Below are 18,152 nucleotides of genomic sequence, written 5' to 3'. Positions count from 1 at the left end.
GTCAGGATTTCTGACTTCTGTTGGATGCTGAGAAAGTGATCTAATTGACTTTTTGGAATTTGATAAAGGTTGGAGATTTATTACTTGAAATCGGTTTTTATAGCTGTGTTTGATGTTATTGAGTTATTTTTTACTAGATTTGAGCCGTTTGGAGGTCGATTCGCGTGAGAAGGGCTTTTTGGAGCACTAATTTTTGCGCTTTGAGGTAAGTATCTTGCCTAAGCTTAGTTTGAGGGTAATTTCCCCGTTAGCTATAATATTTTTTCTATGTTAAGGGTGACGTATATGCGAGGTGACGAGAGTATATGCGTGCACCATGGTTATTCACGATCCAAGTAGATCTTAGGCTATTATATACGTTATTTTTCTATCATGGTTTTTTTGATGTCGTATTTTCTCCACTTCTATGACTACGTAAGTTATTATTCATGCTAGAAATCATGTCTAGGCCATTTGCTCATATGTTGAGACATGATATTCCGTTTTTGCTATATTGAGCTATTTGCCTTAGTCGTAGTCATACTCTTTATTCATGATATTAAATCCGTGTATTGTATCTCTGTCTCCGTGCAATTTTATATGTTATCTCACATGTTATTGGTGCCTTGCGTGTGATACGAGTTTGAGCCAAATTGTGGCATGGTTATATATTTTGTGCAGTATTTTGATTGATATTATTGTGAGATGTTGGCACTTTGAGACTTCAGCGGATTGATGATTGATCTTGAGCCATAGAGCCGTGTTGGTATTGAAATTGATGTGACGCATGCGCCAGGCCCCATGATGGGCTGAATGGTATTGTTATTGAGGTGACACGTGCACCAAGCCCTATATTGGGCTAGATGATATTGATCATTGACTTTGATCTGAGCAGCGGTTGGGCAAGGACCCGCCTCTCCAGAGTCAGGTATTAATTGTGGACACAAGCACAAGGTCATCTATATGTGCTTGGGTGATGGACTAGTGTCAGGCATCCGTACAGTGCTGGGAGTGTGCATGTGTGTGTGAGGGTCGATGGGCTTTGAGCCGGGCACCATGAATGTGCTTAGCGTATGATTCTGGGGCATTGTACTAGGCATTATGAATGTGCTGAGATTATGTATACCCGATATTTAAGCTGTGATTCTTTGTTGATTTGGCACGTATAGCCAACATGCGGGAACATAGTTGTATTATCCACTATGTTGGTTAGTATTTGATGTCTCTACTTGATGTTTAGAGCTTGATATTACAGTTCCGTTTTGCTAAATCCTTGTCTAAATGAATTTTGTGAAAGTTAACGCCTTAACTGTTTTATTTGAAAAGTATGTCTATTTCTCCTCCTATTGTATTAAGCTGAGCCTAGTATTATTTGAGATGTTTTCCTTCATATGCTATTATTGGGATGTTATTGCTATTGTTTTACTACAAAAAAAAATAGCGTTTAGCGACAGAATTTAGCGACAAGCGATATTCCATAGCTAAATAACGACGGATTAGCGACGAAATTTGTATTTTGTCGCCAAATAAGCTAGAAGATAATTCGTACCAAATATAGCGACGGATTCGCGACAAAAACTTAGATTCCTCGCTAAAATTGGCGCTAAATATTATCGCCTTTATTTTACCTACAAAATTAGCGACCAATACTGGGCGACAAAAATTATTGAAACTTAGCGACGGATTTAACGTCCAATAATCCGTCGCAGAATTCATTTTACTTATCAAGGCATTCGAAAGTTATCTGCGACAAAATATTCTGTCGCTAATTTCCTAAAATATAATTTCATTAATTATTATTAGCGACAGAATTTCGGTCCGCCGCTATGCCGTCGTTAAATTTCCGTCCCGAAAATTAAATTACCCTAGGTAAAAGACCTTCCCAACCATTAGGGCACAAACACCCTAATTTCTCAGCTGTTCTTCCTCTTTCTTCTCTTCCTCTTCTTCGAAGGCACAAACGCTGAGACTTCAGCACCTCAATTTTTTCAGTGACGGTCCTCAACAAAGGCTGAGACCTCAGCAGCGTAGGTTTTCAGTTGACGGTTTCCCATTTTCGCAAAGGGGTTTTGTTCTCAGAGGTATGGACTTGCTTTCTTCTGATATTTGACAAATTAAGTGTCAAATCTTTGACAATTTCATTACTTTTCTTGTGTTAAAAAGTGATTTTTTTTATACCTATCTCAAAATAGAAGAAAACCTTTGAAATTGCAATTTTTTGCTGCGGATCTCTGAAATTCGAAGTCATGTATTTGTAGAATCCTGATACTCGAAGTCGTGCGTTGATTTTAGGGATTGCATGTCCTTGATAAGGTAAGCTTCTTTGTGATTTTATCTTGTCTTGTGCTTTACTTTGGTGTTTTTTTTTTCAAAGTTTCTCCATTTGCCTTTTTGTTCACTGGCATTGATGTTGCTGCAGATATTGCCCTCCCTCCAGATTTCTTTGCTAATTTTATTATATTTTAGGTCAGGTTCGTCTCTTTACTAAATTTAATCGAAAGCTCATTCTCTGAATTTTCCTTAATATATGGATATGATCTGTCTTCCCTTTCTCTGTGATTGAAATGTCTCTTAATCTAAAATCTGATTGGTAACAACGTGTTGTATTGAAAGCCGAATTGGTTTTGTGAAATCTGAAGGAAGCACATCATTTTTATGTTAGAATTAGTATTTGTCACTTCCTTCAGTTTGTGACTACTGGAAATGTTTGCCTTTATTTGGCTTTTTAGAAGGTTTTTATATTTCTGAGGCTAAATCTTGGTTTTTAAGTTTTACTTAATACTGAATAATACACCTGTTTTTAGGAGATTATGAAGCTTAGTTGTAATTCTATTTTTTTGAATGTTTCCTGTTTTATGTGTTTGGAATGTTTTACTATGATGAGTTTTATTGAATTGTCTTTCTGATAATGCTGCACAAATTGAGGTTCAAGAATGCTTCCTTGTCATTTTTCTGTGTCTTTTGTGTTTAATGGAATTAAGTTGGGAGTAAAAGAAACTTAGGTAGAGTACAGTGTGATTTTGAGGATTTGGACAATGTGAATATTTCTGCTGTTTTTCATTGTTCCTTGAGCCGTGGTATTACATTGAGTTTGTTGTTGTTGTTGAATATTTCTGCGTTTGCACATTGTGTTACATGACAGTGGAATTTTAGTACTTGGTAAAATATGGCTCTGATTGGCAGAAGGTATATGATTCTGCTGCTTGTAATTGAAAGTTTTGCTTTTCTATAGATGAGTAGTGCAGTCCGTAATTAGTCATTGCACTTAGATTGGTTAGGGTCAAACATCTCTGTTTGGGATGAAAGAGATTTTCCACCATTTAAGACAAAACAAGTGCAATATAGTCTTGAGATTTTGAGCAATGTGAGTTCTTTGAAAGAACTTTCTGTAATATATGCCTTCAGGTACAAGTTTAATCAAATCAATGATGACATTTATTCAAACACTTTCACTTCTTGCTGAAAAGCCTTCAATTGCTGCAGTTGGATCCTGAATTGGCAGCAGTTGCTGCAACAGTCATAGCAGCAGCTGCTGCACCTACTTTTATACCTCCTGCAGCTTTAACAAGCTTTAACAACTTCTTGTTTATTTTAATATTAAATAGGAACATCGACAATCTAGAGCGTGATTGGATGTACAAAAGGTTGGATACACTGCTATATTTTTATTGAATTTTGTTTTTCTAGTAATCTGTGTGGTATGTTATAAGTCATGTATCTATTTTGTAGTATAATCTATAGAGAATCGAATTGAATACCACGTTTGTAGTAATCTAAATGGTATAGTACTCTTCTAGCTTACGTTCTGTTGTGCCTCTTTTTACATTAGTCTGACTCTTTTTTGTAGCAGTAGAATAATATTTATTATCAACTTAATAGTGTTACCTGATTAATCTATCTAAATTCAGAATTAATTGGAGCCAAGATCGTTGTATTTTGGTCTAAAGAAGTTATCAAATTCAACAATATATTCAGAGAGTTACTTCCTCCGTTGGCTCATGTGTTTAAACTGGTTGTCAGTACATGAAAGTACATGATATTTTAGATAAGGAAAGGCTTAGTCATTTTACTGAATAGTAATAACAACATGCTTGAATTTTCTGTAACTTTGCTTCTGCTTGTTTGAATTTTCAGAGACTATACTGCTCAGGTTAAGTTGGAGCAGCCCATTGCAGGCCAAGAAAAGGAGCAATTGGAAATATGCCTCGAGGTGGAGGTCTAGATAGCGCACGCCGTGTAGGTAAATCTTCAGTTAGGGGTAATTTTGCTACTCGTGAAAATATGCTTACTGTTCCCATTCCCACAATCAATCCTCAACAAGGTGGTACGAGTTCCTCAGGTGGACCGGATCACATCAATCAAGTTCAAACATTAGGTCCTAGTAGTACGCCACCTATTCAAACATCAGGCCATGGTAGTACCCCAACTATTAATTTGGAACCATCTCCAAATACCCCTAATCAGAGCAACACAATAGGCGAGGGTACATCTTCTCAAAGCAACATAATAGGCGAAACTGAGTGTAGCAGTACCCGCCAACCGCGGACGCTTCTTACTATTTCTCCTACAGGGTTAGTCCATGCTTGTACTATTACTTTTGGTATATTGTTATTGATACATGGTATTCCTTTAAATAATGTCTTCTAATTTGTTCAGGTTAGAGCCTTCATATGAATGCTCTGAGTTTAACTAAGTCTTTCAAGAATGAACTTGATCCTAATGGATTCAACTGGAAAAACGTCTCAAATGAGTTAAAAAAAATTTATTTTGGAGAATTCAAGGTATAATCCATCACAATGAAAGTATATTAACTTTTATATGTAACTTATTAATGTTATTACTTTATAAAATTATTTCAGAAGGCTTTCTACTGGGATTCTTCAATTGATAGTGCGGTGCAGATCCAATGGGAGCGTAGGGCAGCAAAAAGATACAGTGATTTTGTTAGCAAACTAAAAGCAAAGATGGTGCAATCGGACACTATTCCAAATAATGTGTGGGAAAGTTGGTTGAGACTTTGGAAAGATCCTAAGTGTGTTGAAAAGTCAGAAATAAATACAAAAAATCGTTGTGGTGGGAGCAAAATTGCCACTGGGACTCATACAGGTGGCTCTATCAGTGTTGGGGAGCATCGCAAGAGACTTGTAAGTGTATTTATAATTTTTCCCTCTCATTGATAGTAGAATTAGCAATCCTCCGTGCCCCTTTGAGAATAGAGGCTTCTCCAACTAGCACTCTTCTTTGTCTCAAATAGGTTATTACTACTTGTTTCAAGTAAGTCAAAATAAACCAAATGATACCTTGGAAGTGGGATATGCAATTCATTGACTGTCCATTTCCTCATTCTCTCTATAAACTAAAAATTGGGAAAGGGGATTTCAATAAGGGCATCTTAAGTTGGCTCCTCGAGTCCTGGAAGCCTCTCTTTAGTGCTGGCCTACCAAATTGCAGAAGACATAAATGATAGACTATATTACTACTAGAAAACAAAGAGCATTTTGTTTCAGCTTTTGCTAGGCTGTGATTCATGGGTGCTGTTGGTAGCTCAAATGGTTATTATAGTATAAATCACCTAAAAAAGACGGTATAAAGGATCTTTTGCATGTCTTTTGAACCAAAAAGGTTTATAGATTTTTTAATGTAGTAGTTGCTTTTGCCATTATAATTCATCTTTCCTCCTTTTTCCTATTCTCAATCAGTGTCATGAATCAGTGTCATGGAGGAGAGCATGGGGGCAGTGTCATGAATCAGTGTAAGAGTGTAACTGTGAGAGTGCTGGCAAAACAAAAAAAAAATTCTCGACTATCAGCAGTTCATAATATACTGATAATGTGCTAACATTATGTGAAGTAATACTAAAAGATGTCTGCATTAACCTAAGCCTGCAGTTGGTTACAACAACAAGAACATATCCAGTAGTAGGAATATAATTTGGAATAGGAAGTTTGGAAATGAAATACATTTGAGATGCAGCACTCAAGAAAGTCAACTTTTAACATGCTAGGATGTTTATTTGTTTGGTTCTTTATTTTCGGTTTAAGTAAGGTCACTCTCTTTGTAATTTCTTCATTACTTGAGGGTGCCTTAGAAGCTCAGTGAGTATCCACTCTACTGATGTGGCTGAAGTGTCCATTGCTGCAATAAGCATGTCCTGTATATTGAAAAGGAAGCAGAATCAATATTAAAGATAGTTGTATTTTGAGCTTATATTAGTATGTGAATAAGATACAAATACATACAAATTAGTGATGTGGGTAAGACATTTCTACTGAATTTGTTTTCAGTTGCCATGTAGTTCCACATATAGTTTCATTGGTTACTTGTCCTACCTGAAATAATTTCATTGGTTACTTGTCCTCCATGTAGTTCCACATATAGTTGTAATCCCTGACTAGAATCTGGATTGTTCCTAGAGTATTATTGCTGCCATTAGTTCCTAATTGCCCAACTATACCCTTTTATTTTTCTATCTTCTTAATTGAATAATTTTTGTATAGGCTGTTAAAAAGGGTCGAGATCTAACACCAAGTGAGTTGCATTTGCACGTCCATACACATGGTAATGATGGAAAATCTTTTGTTGCTGAGAAATCCCGAATCGTACATGTAAGATAACTTTTTAATTTATTTTACTTTCATATATTTTTTCATTTTGTAAATTGAATGTTCTTATTAACTCTTCTACAGGAAAAATATCAGGAGATATTACAACAACAAACACAAACTCAATCTGATATTGATCAGTGTAAAGCATATTATCAAGCCGCGGGAGGAGAAAAGAAAGGAAGAGTATATGGTCTTGGATCGCAAGCAAAATGTTACTACGGGCCAAATCTTCATGACTCTCTTGGATCTGATGCTACATCGTCAACAACACCTCCAAATTCTCAATCAACACCGACAAGGAATCTGGATGAGTTAGTGATGCGATTGATTCCTGCACTGACAGATCATATAGTTCCTGTAATCGTTGAGCGGGTACGCGAATTAGTTTCCTTACCCTCGCATCAGCCAAATACTGATATGGCACCTACAGTTCCAACATCTTCTACTGCTGCTAACATTGATGAGGTTCATGCATTGGGTTCTGATGATGACCGTAACTCTCCAGCCTAGCATAGTTAGCTTACTTTGTTTGGACATTATTGTTGGTCCTTGTGGATTTTTTGTACTTAATGATACTGTTATATGCATTATGTTATATATTTTGGACCTTGTTGAATTTATATTAATATCAGTGACTTTTTATTAAGTGTATTTAATAGTTTATCTAATATGTTTGAACAGAGTACATTTAAAATATTATCGCGTAAAATTAAATCTTCCGTAGCTAAAATTATCGCGTAAAATTAAATCTTGCGACGAATTGGCGACAAAAGGTTTTTGTTGCAAAAAGCAGGGACAATTAGCTATAACACGGCTAGCGACGGACAATTTCGTCGCTATAAGAACAAACGACGAATTTTATTATGTATTGCAGCGATGAAAGGCATCAAAATAGCGACAGAAACAAGCTATATAGCGACGGATATTTCCCTCGCTAAACTTTGCTACAAAAATATGTCGTCGCTACTCCGTCGCTAATTCTGCGACGGTTTGGTATTTTTCGTCGCTATAAGCCTAGCAACGAGAATTTTAGGGACCAACTTGAATCCGTCGCTATTCCGTTGCTAAACAACTTTAGCGACAGAAAATATTGATTTAGCGACGGAATGCGGCCGTCGCTAAACCCTGTTTTTTTTTTGTAGTGTTTCCTATGGAAAAAGAGCATTAGACCTTGCCAAACTCACCACTACTTTCATCCCGAGGTTAGTCTTGCTACTTATTGAGTATATGAGGTTGGTTGTACTCATACTACACTTAGTATGTAGATCCAGGTGTTGCTGATCGTGGTAGATGCTCGTGATGCCGGATCCGAATTAGTTGGAGATCTCGAGTAGCACCGGTGTCCCGTTCGCAGGCCTTGAAGTCCTATTCCTTATATCATGTTAACATTATTTAATATTTCAGGCAGTATTGTATTTGATTAAGACCTTGTATTTACTTATTCTACGAAGATCATGCACTCAATGACACCAGATCATGGGATAGTTTTAGTTGTATTGTGACTATAGACTTTTGTTAATTATCATTATTCTATTGTTGAGATTATTTAATATTTCTATTTAAGTTTGTTTCTGCTTATTGATTGATGGCTTGCCTAGCAGGCGGTGTTAGGCGCCGTCACGACTCCGGTGGGAGTTTTGGTCATGAAAAGTTTGTATTAGAGCACTAGGTTGCATAGGTCTCACGAGTCATGAGTAGGCCTAGTAGAGTCTTGCAGATTGGTTCAGAGACGTCTCTACTTATTTTTTGAGAGGCTATAGGGCTTTAGGAAACTTTTCCGTCCTTGATTCCTTATAGTGCGATTTTGTCTCGGCTTGAAGCTTATATCTTCAGTTCATTCTCACTCATCCGTACGAGATTTTGTGTAGTTGATATCAGATGGGCACCAACGAGCTCTGATAATGTTACAGACATGGTGCGGGATGTTTTTCCCTTGTGTGGGAGGTTAGGTTACTATTGTCGCTTTGCAAATGAGTTTACGTCTATTGCAGCCCTAGTGTTGGTATTGCGCTCGGGTTTGGGGCCTTACACAGTGTATTGTGATGATTCATGCATTAGTCTTGACGCGGTGTGAGAGCAAATTGGTAGGGTGATTGCTTAAGTTTGTGGTCGTAGAAGCCCATGAGAAGGATTACTTGGTTCACGATTAGGAGTTTGGAATTTGTTCCATCGAAGGCGAGGTATTTGGGCTATGGATGTTTAGACTTTGGTTGATAGAGATGCGAGGTTGGGCATTTCTGAGGTTAGTAGAGTTCTTGCTTGTGTTGTTGCACAGTCATCCTTGGTTGAGCACATGAAGGATCTTTGATATGATGGTTTCCATTTATTTGCCCTTACAGGCACAATGTTGCGAGGCAGTGCTAAGAAGTGGCCCTCAGAGTGGATTACCAAATGCGACTTTTGGGTCGGATTTCATTCCTAATTTGAATGATTCGAGGGATATAATCCTTGAGGAGCCTCGTCGTTGTGATGTTCTATTATTCAAGTGGTACATAGAGGTATCATGATTTAGGGCAACATTATTGGGCATATTTCACGGTGTTTAATTGTTAGAAGGACGAGAATGAGCATCAGAGACTGAATGGTTTACTTCGGAAGATAGCTACATTGATGTGAAAGGAAGACCGTATCATTGTGGATTTTGTGCTAGAATTGCCACGGATTTCGAGGATGTGTGATGCTATGAGGTCACTATGGACCATTGAGGGCATTTCATATTAGTGGCGGCTTCTTACATTTTGAAAGTTAGAATTTGATGGGAAGGGTTGCTTGAGCTACTAAGGGATTATGAATGCTTGATTATCATCTTGGTGTGCATACCATATTGAGTTGGGGTGTGTTGAAAGGTCTTCTAGTTGGTCATTGATGGAATGAAATAGATTTTGATAGCTTGTGGACGAGTGTGGACTCGGGAGGAGTAATTGACTACATGGCAGTTGTACCAACGACAAGTCATAGAAAGATGTTGATATGAGGTCACACAGATGGGATACCTCTTATGAGGAAGTTATAGGTTGCATGATTTCTTATGAGGTTCCAATGAAGAGTTTTACTTTCTATATAGAGTGTGTATGCTATGATGTGGATTCAGATCGGTTGAAGGATATGGCACGACTGTCACAAGGTTGAGTGTGCATTTGAGTTGATGATCTGGGATGCATTATGGTTGGTAGCATGAGCTTATGAGATATTCAGCTGAGTAACGGTATGAGATCATAGCAGTTAAGGAGGAGCAGTCATTATGGGTTCTTGGATTATGTGATTGTGGTTTAAAGCCAACTGGGAGAGTCTACAAGTGGAGATTGGGTCAATTAGTCGCGTGTCATATTAGATTCTGGACTCAGGGACGCTTGAGGATTAGATATGATCTTAGAAGGATGACTTGAGCAAAATTTCTAGGTGCGTATTGTATTTCACCTTATTAATATATGGAGATAGTAGAAGGACTCAGGTTCGATACTCTTCTGTAGAGGCAGTGAGCAAGGGAAAGATTCACTCGGTTATTTCATTTTGGTGTGTTCATGTGCTAATGGAGAGCACTAATCATCCAGCATGATTGGTTACGTATTTGGTGTTAGGATGGAGTGTGTGACTTTTGAGAATGCTCTAATGTATTCAAGATTCAATGTGTGTTATCTAAGGATTTTCATATTTGTGTGTGGCTGGAGATTTGATATTTATGTTGGTTTGTGAAAGATACTTGGAACATTTCTGCACCATTATTGGTCCTGCGAGGCAGTGGCTGAGAGATGAAGGGAACAACTTCAGATTCATAAAAGTCTTCTTCAGAGCAGCTACTTTAGTTAGAGGTACTACCGAATGTATAAGAGGGAATATGTGGCTCACGAGTCTTGGGACAACTAGATTTCGTTTTGGGATAATTTGGGATGAGTTTCGATTCAGGTCCATAGTATACTTGGGAAGCGTAGCATTGCCGTGAAGGCGGGTCATGAGTAATCCAAAAGAGTTGGGTCCGTTTAGCAGTGGTTTTGGTTCAACATGGAAACGAAAATGATATGTTCCTTTGGTATTATAGGGTTCTACAGGTGTCTTTGTGGTGATACTGTTGGGTTAGGTAGTTTGTGTGACTTGGGTGATTTAGAGGTATTCGGTTCGGCTGGCTTGGTTATGTGCATATGAATTATGAAGAGTTTTCAATAATTTCGATTACGGTTTGCGGTTGTTTTCCTCTACATGCATGGGAATTTCGTTGCGTGTTGTGATTTTCACCTGTATTGAGCTTATTGGAAGGTTTCTAGTTATAGCATATGGATCCTATTCGTGATCAAGAGTTGTTAATGGGATTCTTGGAATTTCATATATTAGCATGATTGATGCGGTGAGTTGTGTGGAATTGGGATTGCACGAATGAGGTTGCAGTGTCGTTTCGAAGAACGTCATGAGTTCTACACAACATGGAAAATATCAGGTGTTTAAGAGAATGCTAGCACTATTTTGTAGCGCCTGAGAGGGGTGTGTTTGGTGGAAGATGCATTGTGTATTGATTGTGGATACTTGATTAGTACTACATGAATCGCAAGGAAGGTAGGCATTGATGTTCAAGTTTTGCTACTTGGTGCAGAATCATGGGGGTATTTCCGGGATGATTGTGTATGCATGATCTGTCAGTCATTTACGAAAAAGAGTTAGGGATCATGTATGGACATTGTAGTACTATCGTGGTTCGGAGATTTTATTTATGAGAGGAGGACTATACCTTTGATTGCGGATTGTGAAAGTGTTTTCAAGAATTGCTAGTTGATTTGTATGTGTAACGACCCGACCGTTCATTTGAGATCTAACGCATAATTCAGCGGTTTGAGGCCTTGAGTAGCTTCATTTCATTTATTATGACTTGTACGTGTGGCCAGTTTTAATTTTCGGGAAGTTCGGAGTTGATTGGAAAGAAAATTCTCAATCCGGAAGCTTTAAGTTGAAAGAGTTGACCAAAGTTTGACATTTGAGTAAATGCCCTAGGAATCAGGATTTGAAGGTTCCAATAGGTTCGTATGATGATTTTGGACTTGGGCGTATGTACGGATTAAGTATTGGATGGTCCGGACCATTTTGGCTCTTATTGTGGAAAGCTAGCATTTTGAAGGTTTTAGAATTTCCGAATTTCGATTCGAAGTGGACTTTGGTGTTATTGTTGTCCGTTTGGGATTCCGAGCCTTGGTATAGGTTCGAATTGTGATTTGTGACTTGTACGCAAAATTTGGCGTCCTTCCGAAATGTTTAAGTGTGATTCGGACGCGTTCGCCGAAGGATGGAGGTTTGAAAGTTAAGAGAGTTTAAGAAATTGAGTTTGATCTTTAATTCTTGGTTTTGATGTTGTAATTTATGTTTCGAGCCTTTGAACAAGTTTACATAGGACATATAAACTTGTTAGAATGATTGGATGGGGTTCCTCGGACCTCGGGTGAGTTTTGGGGTGATTTTGGACCACTTTTAGACCATATTGAACTGCTATTATCTGATGCCAGGGGTACTCTTTGCGATCGCGGAGGTTTGGGTCGTGATTGCGAAGAACAAAGTGCATTCCAGGCCTTTGTAAATCACGATCGCGGAGGGAAGGTCGCGATCGCGTAGAAGGATTTTCTGTTGTCAGAAGTCTGACTTCGAGATCTTATATCTTACAATCTATAAGGAATTTGGGGACGATCCAAATATGAAAATTGTAGTCCTTTGAATCTAGTATTTATAAAATCAAACCATCTGTCATTTGGAATTTTCTATAATAAGTTATGACAATTATACTAAAGAGTGATGTGAAGAAGAAAACATGATTTGTACATCGCGATCGGGGGATTTTGGCCGCGGTTGCGATGAAGGAAACGATGCTGGAACTTCTGTTAACAATGATCGCATGTCTAATGACTGCGATCGTGAAGAAGGGGGCCTGACAGGTGTATTAAATATCTAATTTCGGGATTTTGAGCTTATTTCTTCACTTTTAAGTTCTTTGAGCTCATGTAGGGCGATTTGGGGTGATTCTTGAAGATCATTTTCGCCATATCTCATAAGGTAAGTTATTCCTACTTGTTTCGAGTTAAATACATGGATTATATATAAACTTTAATATAGAATTGATAGAAATTGTGGAATTTTTGGAAGAAAACTTAAAAATGGTATTTTCGAATTTTGACCACGAAATTGGATATGGAATTAGGAATAAATTAAATATTTGAGTTCGTGGTGTTATGGGTAATGTTTATCTTCAAAAAAATTTAGAATCCGGGCACGTGGCCCCGAGGGTTAACTTTTTTGACTTTTCGAGCGGAATTAAGAATTGTTATGAATTGTTAAATTATGAGTATTGGAGTATATTTTTATTGGTTTGCACATTGTTTGACTAGTTCCGGATCAATGGGCATCGGTTTGGGGGTGTTAGAGAAGCGTTGGAGCCGGTTATGGAACTTCGGAGTGAAGTAAGTCCCCTGTCTATCCTTATGAGGGGGAACTTACCCCGTAGGTGTTATACTTATTACATGCTACATGTTATGGGAGCTACGCACGTATGAGGTGACGAGTGTCCGTGTGTATGCTAGAGTTCCTGATTATGTCCGGGTAGACTTAGATTCACGCCATGCTTTAATTGTACTAATTGAGTTACTCTTGGCTGTTTATTTACTTTAATTCGCATTATGACCTGAGACTAGACTCGTTATTTTAGATATTTAAGTAGCTACTTGATTAGCCGTAAGAATTGTACTTCTCTTTCGGATTTCTCCCGCATTGTACGTATTCATCGAAAAGTTTCTCTTGAATTCCATAACTCACATGTAAATTCGTGAGTGGGGTCATAGAACCGTATAAAGCTTCACACTCTATGGGATTGGGCCGTTCGCCTCGGCAGGATATTGTAACACACTCTTATGGGATCAGACCGTTCGCCTCGGTTGGATATTGTAACACACTCTTATTGGATCAGGCCGTTTGCCTCGGCAGTATATTGTAACACACTCTTATAGGATCGGGTCGTTCGCCTCGGCAGTATCAAGTATCATACTTTTATGGGATCGGGTCATTCCCCTCGGTAGAATTATGTATCACACTCTAATGGGATCGGGCCGCTCGCCTTGGCAGAATTGTGCGAAATAATTGATAAGTAGTCCGCGTACTCATGAGTTTCCCGACTTGAGATGTGACCGTTGATTTGGTAATGATCATTACGTATTCCATTTGAGGAGGTATCCGATAATTGAGGACTTTTGTGTTCATTGTTCAGTTATAGATCGTATTATTGCCTATATCTGTACTCATTGTTTACTTACCATGTTTCATACTTGTCTACTTTGTTATATTTGATTTACTGGACCACTAGTAAGTGTCAATATCGATCCCTCGTCACTACCTCTTCGGGGTTAGGCTAGATACTTACAGTGTACGCATTGATTTACGTACTCAACCTGCACTTCTGCACTAAAAGTGCAAGATCTGACAGGTTCATTTGGGAGCTAGGTGGAGCTACTGAGGGGAATATATAGCGAGCTGCAATCCATGCTACGATTCGCAGCACACATAGTTTCCATCATAATTATTTACTTTATCCAGTCTATCTTGTATCCCAGACAGATGTTGTATTGTTATTGTACTTTCTAGTAGATGCTCATGCACTTGTGACACTAGATTATGGGGTGTTCTAGAATTTATTTATGGTTTGCTTTATATTGACACACTATTACTTTATATTGTAATTAAATTGTACATATCTACGATTTTTTTTAATGCATTGGTCTTTCTATCTAATAAGATTCATGATTTCAAAAATAATAAAACAAATAATTAAGTTGGTAGTTCACTGTTTACTTGCCTAGGCGATGTTGGGCGCCATCACGATCTATATTGAGATTTGGGTCGTGACAGTATGTGTCATGGTTAGAGTAACTGTAGACTTTTGGATGGCTATTGACTTATCTTGGTATGACCCGAATCAGTTTGGAGGCCCATTGGTAGGCCTAATGGGAATGTGTATTCTATACTAGATTGGATTCGCTCACTCAACGGAGCAATTCTTATGGGTGTCATCGAGCGAAGTGGATGTTGTTCATGCCTTGATCTGTTTCATGTGTTACTTCCTTATGCTTTGATGAACTGTGAGATGACTTGACTATTCACACGCATGTTTGTGGTTTTTCTTAGGGCTTGTGGCGATATTTTATTTCCTAAATTAGTCCAAAGTTAGAAATATCCTCATATTATCTCTATTTTTATCTTTCTACATTTTGTCTACTGTGATATTTCAATTAGTTTTCTTAATTTTAAATTTTACATATAATCAAACTACTATCATATTTAAATCAAATTATAATTTTAAATTTTTTCAAAATATAAATAGATAAGTAATTTTACTATCTCTCTCTCTATATATAAAGGAGAGACAAAAAGTGTTAGACTTGGCACCTCTCTTTTGCAAAGAAATCCATTTATCTTTTTTCTCCTTTTCTTTATACCTTTTCTCTAATTATAAAATGAAAACTGTAATTTCTGAATTTAAGTTATGGTGCATACTAAATAATACAAAGGAGAAATAAAAAGGCACCTCTTCTGTTACAACATCTCAAGCACCTGACACTTTAATCTGGCACCCAAAAAAAATATTAACGTCTTTCTTTTTTAAAAGAGAGTAATGGAAAAATTAAAGATAATAGACCAGCACTCTCTGAAGCAGTATTCCAATATGCATAACTTGGTGAATATGGAGGAAAGAAACGGTACATATTTTAATAAGAAAATCATTAAATAAATGGCTGGAGATAAAGAATTGTGACTTATGGAGGTGAGATATATAACAACTTGTGGTTGTTGGGTAGCCACCAGTTGCATCCACGGTAAGGGAAGGACAGAAAACATGCATGCAGAAGCAGAAGACAAAATTTCCTTGACGTGCTGCTTCACACATTAACAACCTATTTGTGGTTCTGTTATTTTCTCTCTACTTGTCTTATTTTTCATGTTCATCAATATTTTGTCATGAAGAAGCCCGTCATTTAGCCAAGACAACATTATTCAAACTGTTCCTGTCAACACAAGTTCAACACTACTGTCCACAAATATTGCTTTTTTATTTCTTTTTAGAGATCTTTGTTCTTATATATATGCTCAACATAAAAATATTATTATATTTAATTCTATTTTCGTGGTGATGCTTGTGCATGAATTACTCCGTTGAGTTTGGTTAGTGAAACGTACAATCGGAGGGGTTATGACAAAATTAATTCCAAGAAATACTCATGCTCTAGTCAAGAAGTCCCAAACTTTTACAACCACAATGTTAATAAAGATGCGGTTACTTAAACTATGAGAATATTTTTCTCCCGTTAATATATGTGTTAAATAAGTTATAAGTAACCATGAGAATACTTTTTCCACAATTAATTTTTGTGTCACATAAGTTACCAAATGTAGTTTAGGTGTTTGAAGGTGAAAGAAGCATACAAAGAACTAACACGAGCTTGAAACTGCCTGACTTTGTCCGGAGTTTCTCCTACTAGGTAGCTATTTTATCCTGATAGCTTAATGATCCCAAAATTAAATATTTCAATGTAACACTGTGCTTGCAGTAGGAGGAAGTACCCCACAAATGAAGATGGCGTTAAGGAAGATGTGAATGAAATATAAAATTAGACCGAGAGAATCATGCAGACACAAAATCAGTTATAAATAGAATTGTATTTATGGTGAATGTCTATATTTAGAGAGATTCTAGGGTTCATTGCTTGGTGGCTAAGTCACCCTCTCCCTATAAATAGAGGCTTCTATTCTATTGTAATTCATCTCATATCAATAAGAATTCTCTCCCTCTACTTTTCTCTGCAATTCTCTTCTTCTTCATTTATTGTTTTATAACACGTTATCATCACGAGGCTCTAACAAATTGAGTAGAAGTTTTGGGATTGAGCATAATGATTGTCAATTATTCCATGAACTTCCTTTATGATTAAATTCTGGATTTCAGGTAAGTATTTTACTTTATTTTTCTCTTTTAAATTCTTGAAATTCTATAATTTGATTTTATATACAAGCAAAGACAACAAAGTTTGATTATAACTCTAATGGAGTTTGTAAGAAATTATAACCACCTGAAGTGGTAAAAATTTCTATGTCTTGCCATGATCAAATTCATGTATGATTATGGGCACAAAAAGTGGAAACCCGTCCCATTGAATTTGCTCCATTCTCATTCCTCTAAGAGAATGTGATCGCAGTATATGATAAGTCTGAAAGAAGACAAAATTATCACTATGAATGTATTAATGGATGTGGACATGGCAATAGACGAAATTATAATCGTCATCATTGTGATAATGAGAATAATAAGGATTCTCAAAATAATCCCCCACTTTGTGAAAATATTTGTCATCGATTTGACATGAGATTTTATAAAGCACATATAGATGATTATGGTCAATTCATGATGTGAATGTGACAACATCTGATTTATGAATACATATTCATTCTTCAAAGAATATGAACGTGCTAGTGGTAGTGAATATACCGCACTCACCTCTAAAAGGAGGTTTGAGATGATATAAGAAAATAACGTCATTATTATGGCATGAATGGTCATTGGTCACGTACCTATTGTACACCAAAATATTTTGGCATTGTGATTGTTAAAAGACAACGGTAATGCAAGAAACAGATCTTGCATATAATTTTGACCATGACCATAATGGTATAACTTTCTCCTTAAAAGAGATATTCACCATATGGGTGTTGATGAATATGTGGTACTACAAAATTAATTGAGAACTCTGCAAGAGCCAATTATACTATTTTGGAGAAACACAATTAATTACCAATAAGGTATTGTGTTGTAGTAAGTCTCAAAGAAACTTATTCAGTTTCCAAAGTATACGCGAAAGCGATTGATTATATTGAGACTATAAATAAAGGAAAGATTTAATATCTTCTATTACTACATCTTGTAGCGGGGTAATATGTATGTGAAAAGCTACCCGCTTTATTCTCCAATTTGTACTACATAAACAAAAGAATACCACAATGAAGTGGATATTTATTGATATAAAAATCCATATCATAATAAACACACGTCATGGCGTAAATCTGAAGTTTATCAATATTGATAATTTATTCAGTTGGCATAATTTTAGCCATATCAATTTAAGTATGATGTGCAAATATGATAGAGAATTCACATGGGTAAATGTTAAAGAACTAGAAAGTTCTTTACGAATTCTCTTATGTTGCTTGTTCTCATTATTTAATGGACCAACTAAAATTGGGATTGAATCCCATAAATACTGGAAATATCAAAGGTGAATACGGGCTCATTCACCTGCCATGTGTACCACATAAGATGCATCTATAAGATGGTTACATGTGCGATTATTATTAACCCGCAACATGGTATTGCGAGGTAACTTGCTCAATAATTTGATTTAGAGCATAATTTCCAGCTTTTTTATTCAAGATAGTTCTTCTTGATAAGTTGGTTTACATCACAGTTGGTTTAGCAAAATGAATTATTGAGTGCCTCCACTTAATAGCTAAACTATTGCTTATGAGAACAAAGTTACCTATATCAGTTTGATATACGTTATA

General features: G+C 36.8%; 1 pseudogene; it reads left to right on the top strand.

The window, feature by feature from the left end:
- Positions 1,840–7,235, top strand: LOC109235484 (annotated as a pseudogene).

The sequence above is a fragment of the Nicotiana attenuata genome, chromosome 12, assembly GCF_001879085.1.
Source record: "Nicotiana attenuata strain UT chromosome 12, NIATTr2, whole genome shotgun sequence".
NCBI classification, from domain to species: Eukaryota; Viridiplantae; Streptophyta; class Magnoliopsida; order Solanales; family Solanaceae; genus Nicotiana; species Nicotiana attenuata.
Note: the sequence above shows the minus strand (reverse complement) of the source record. Positions and strands in the feature narration are given on the sequence as shown.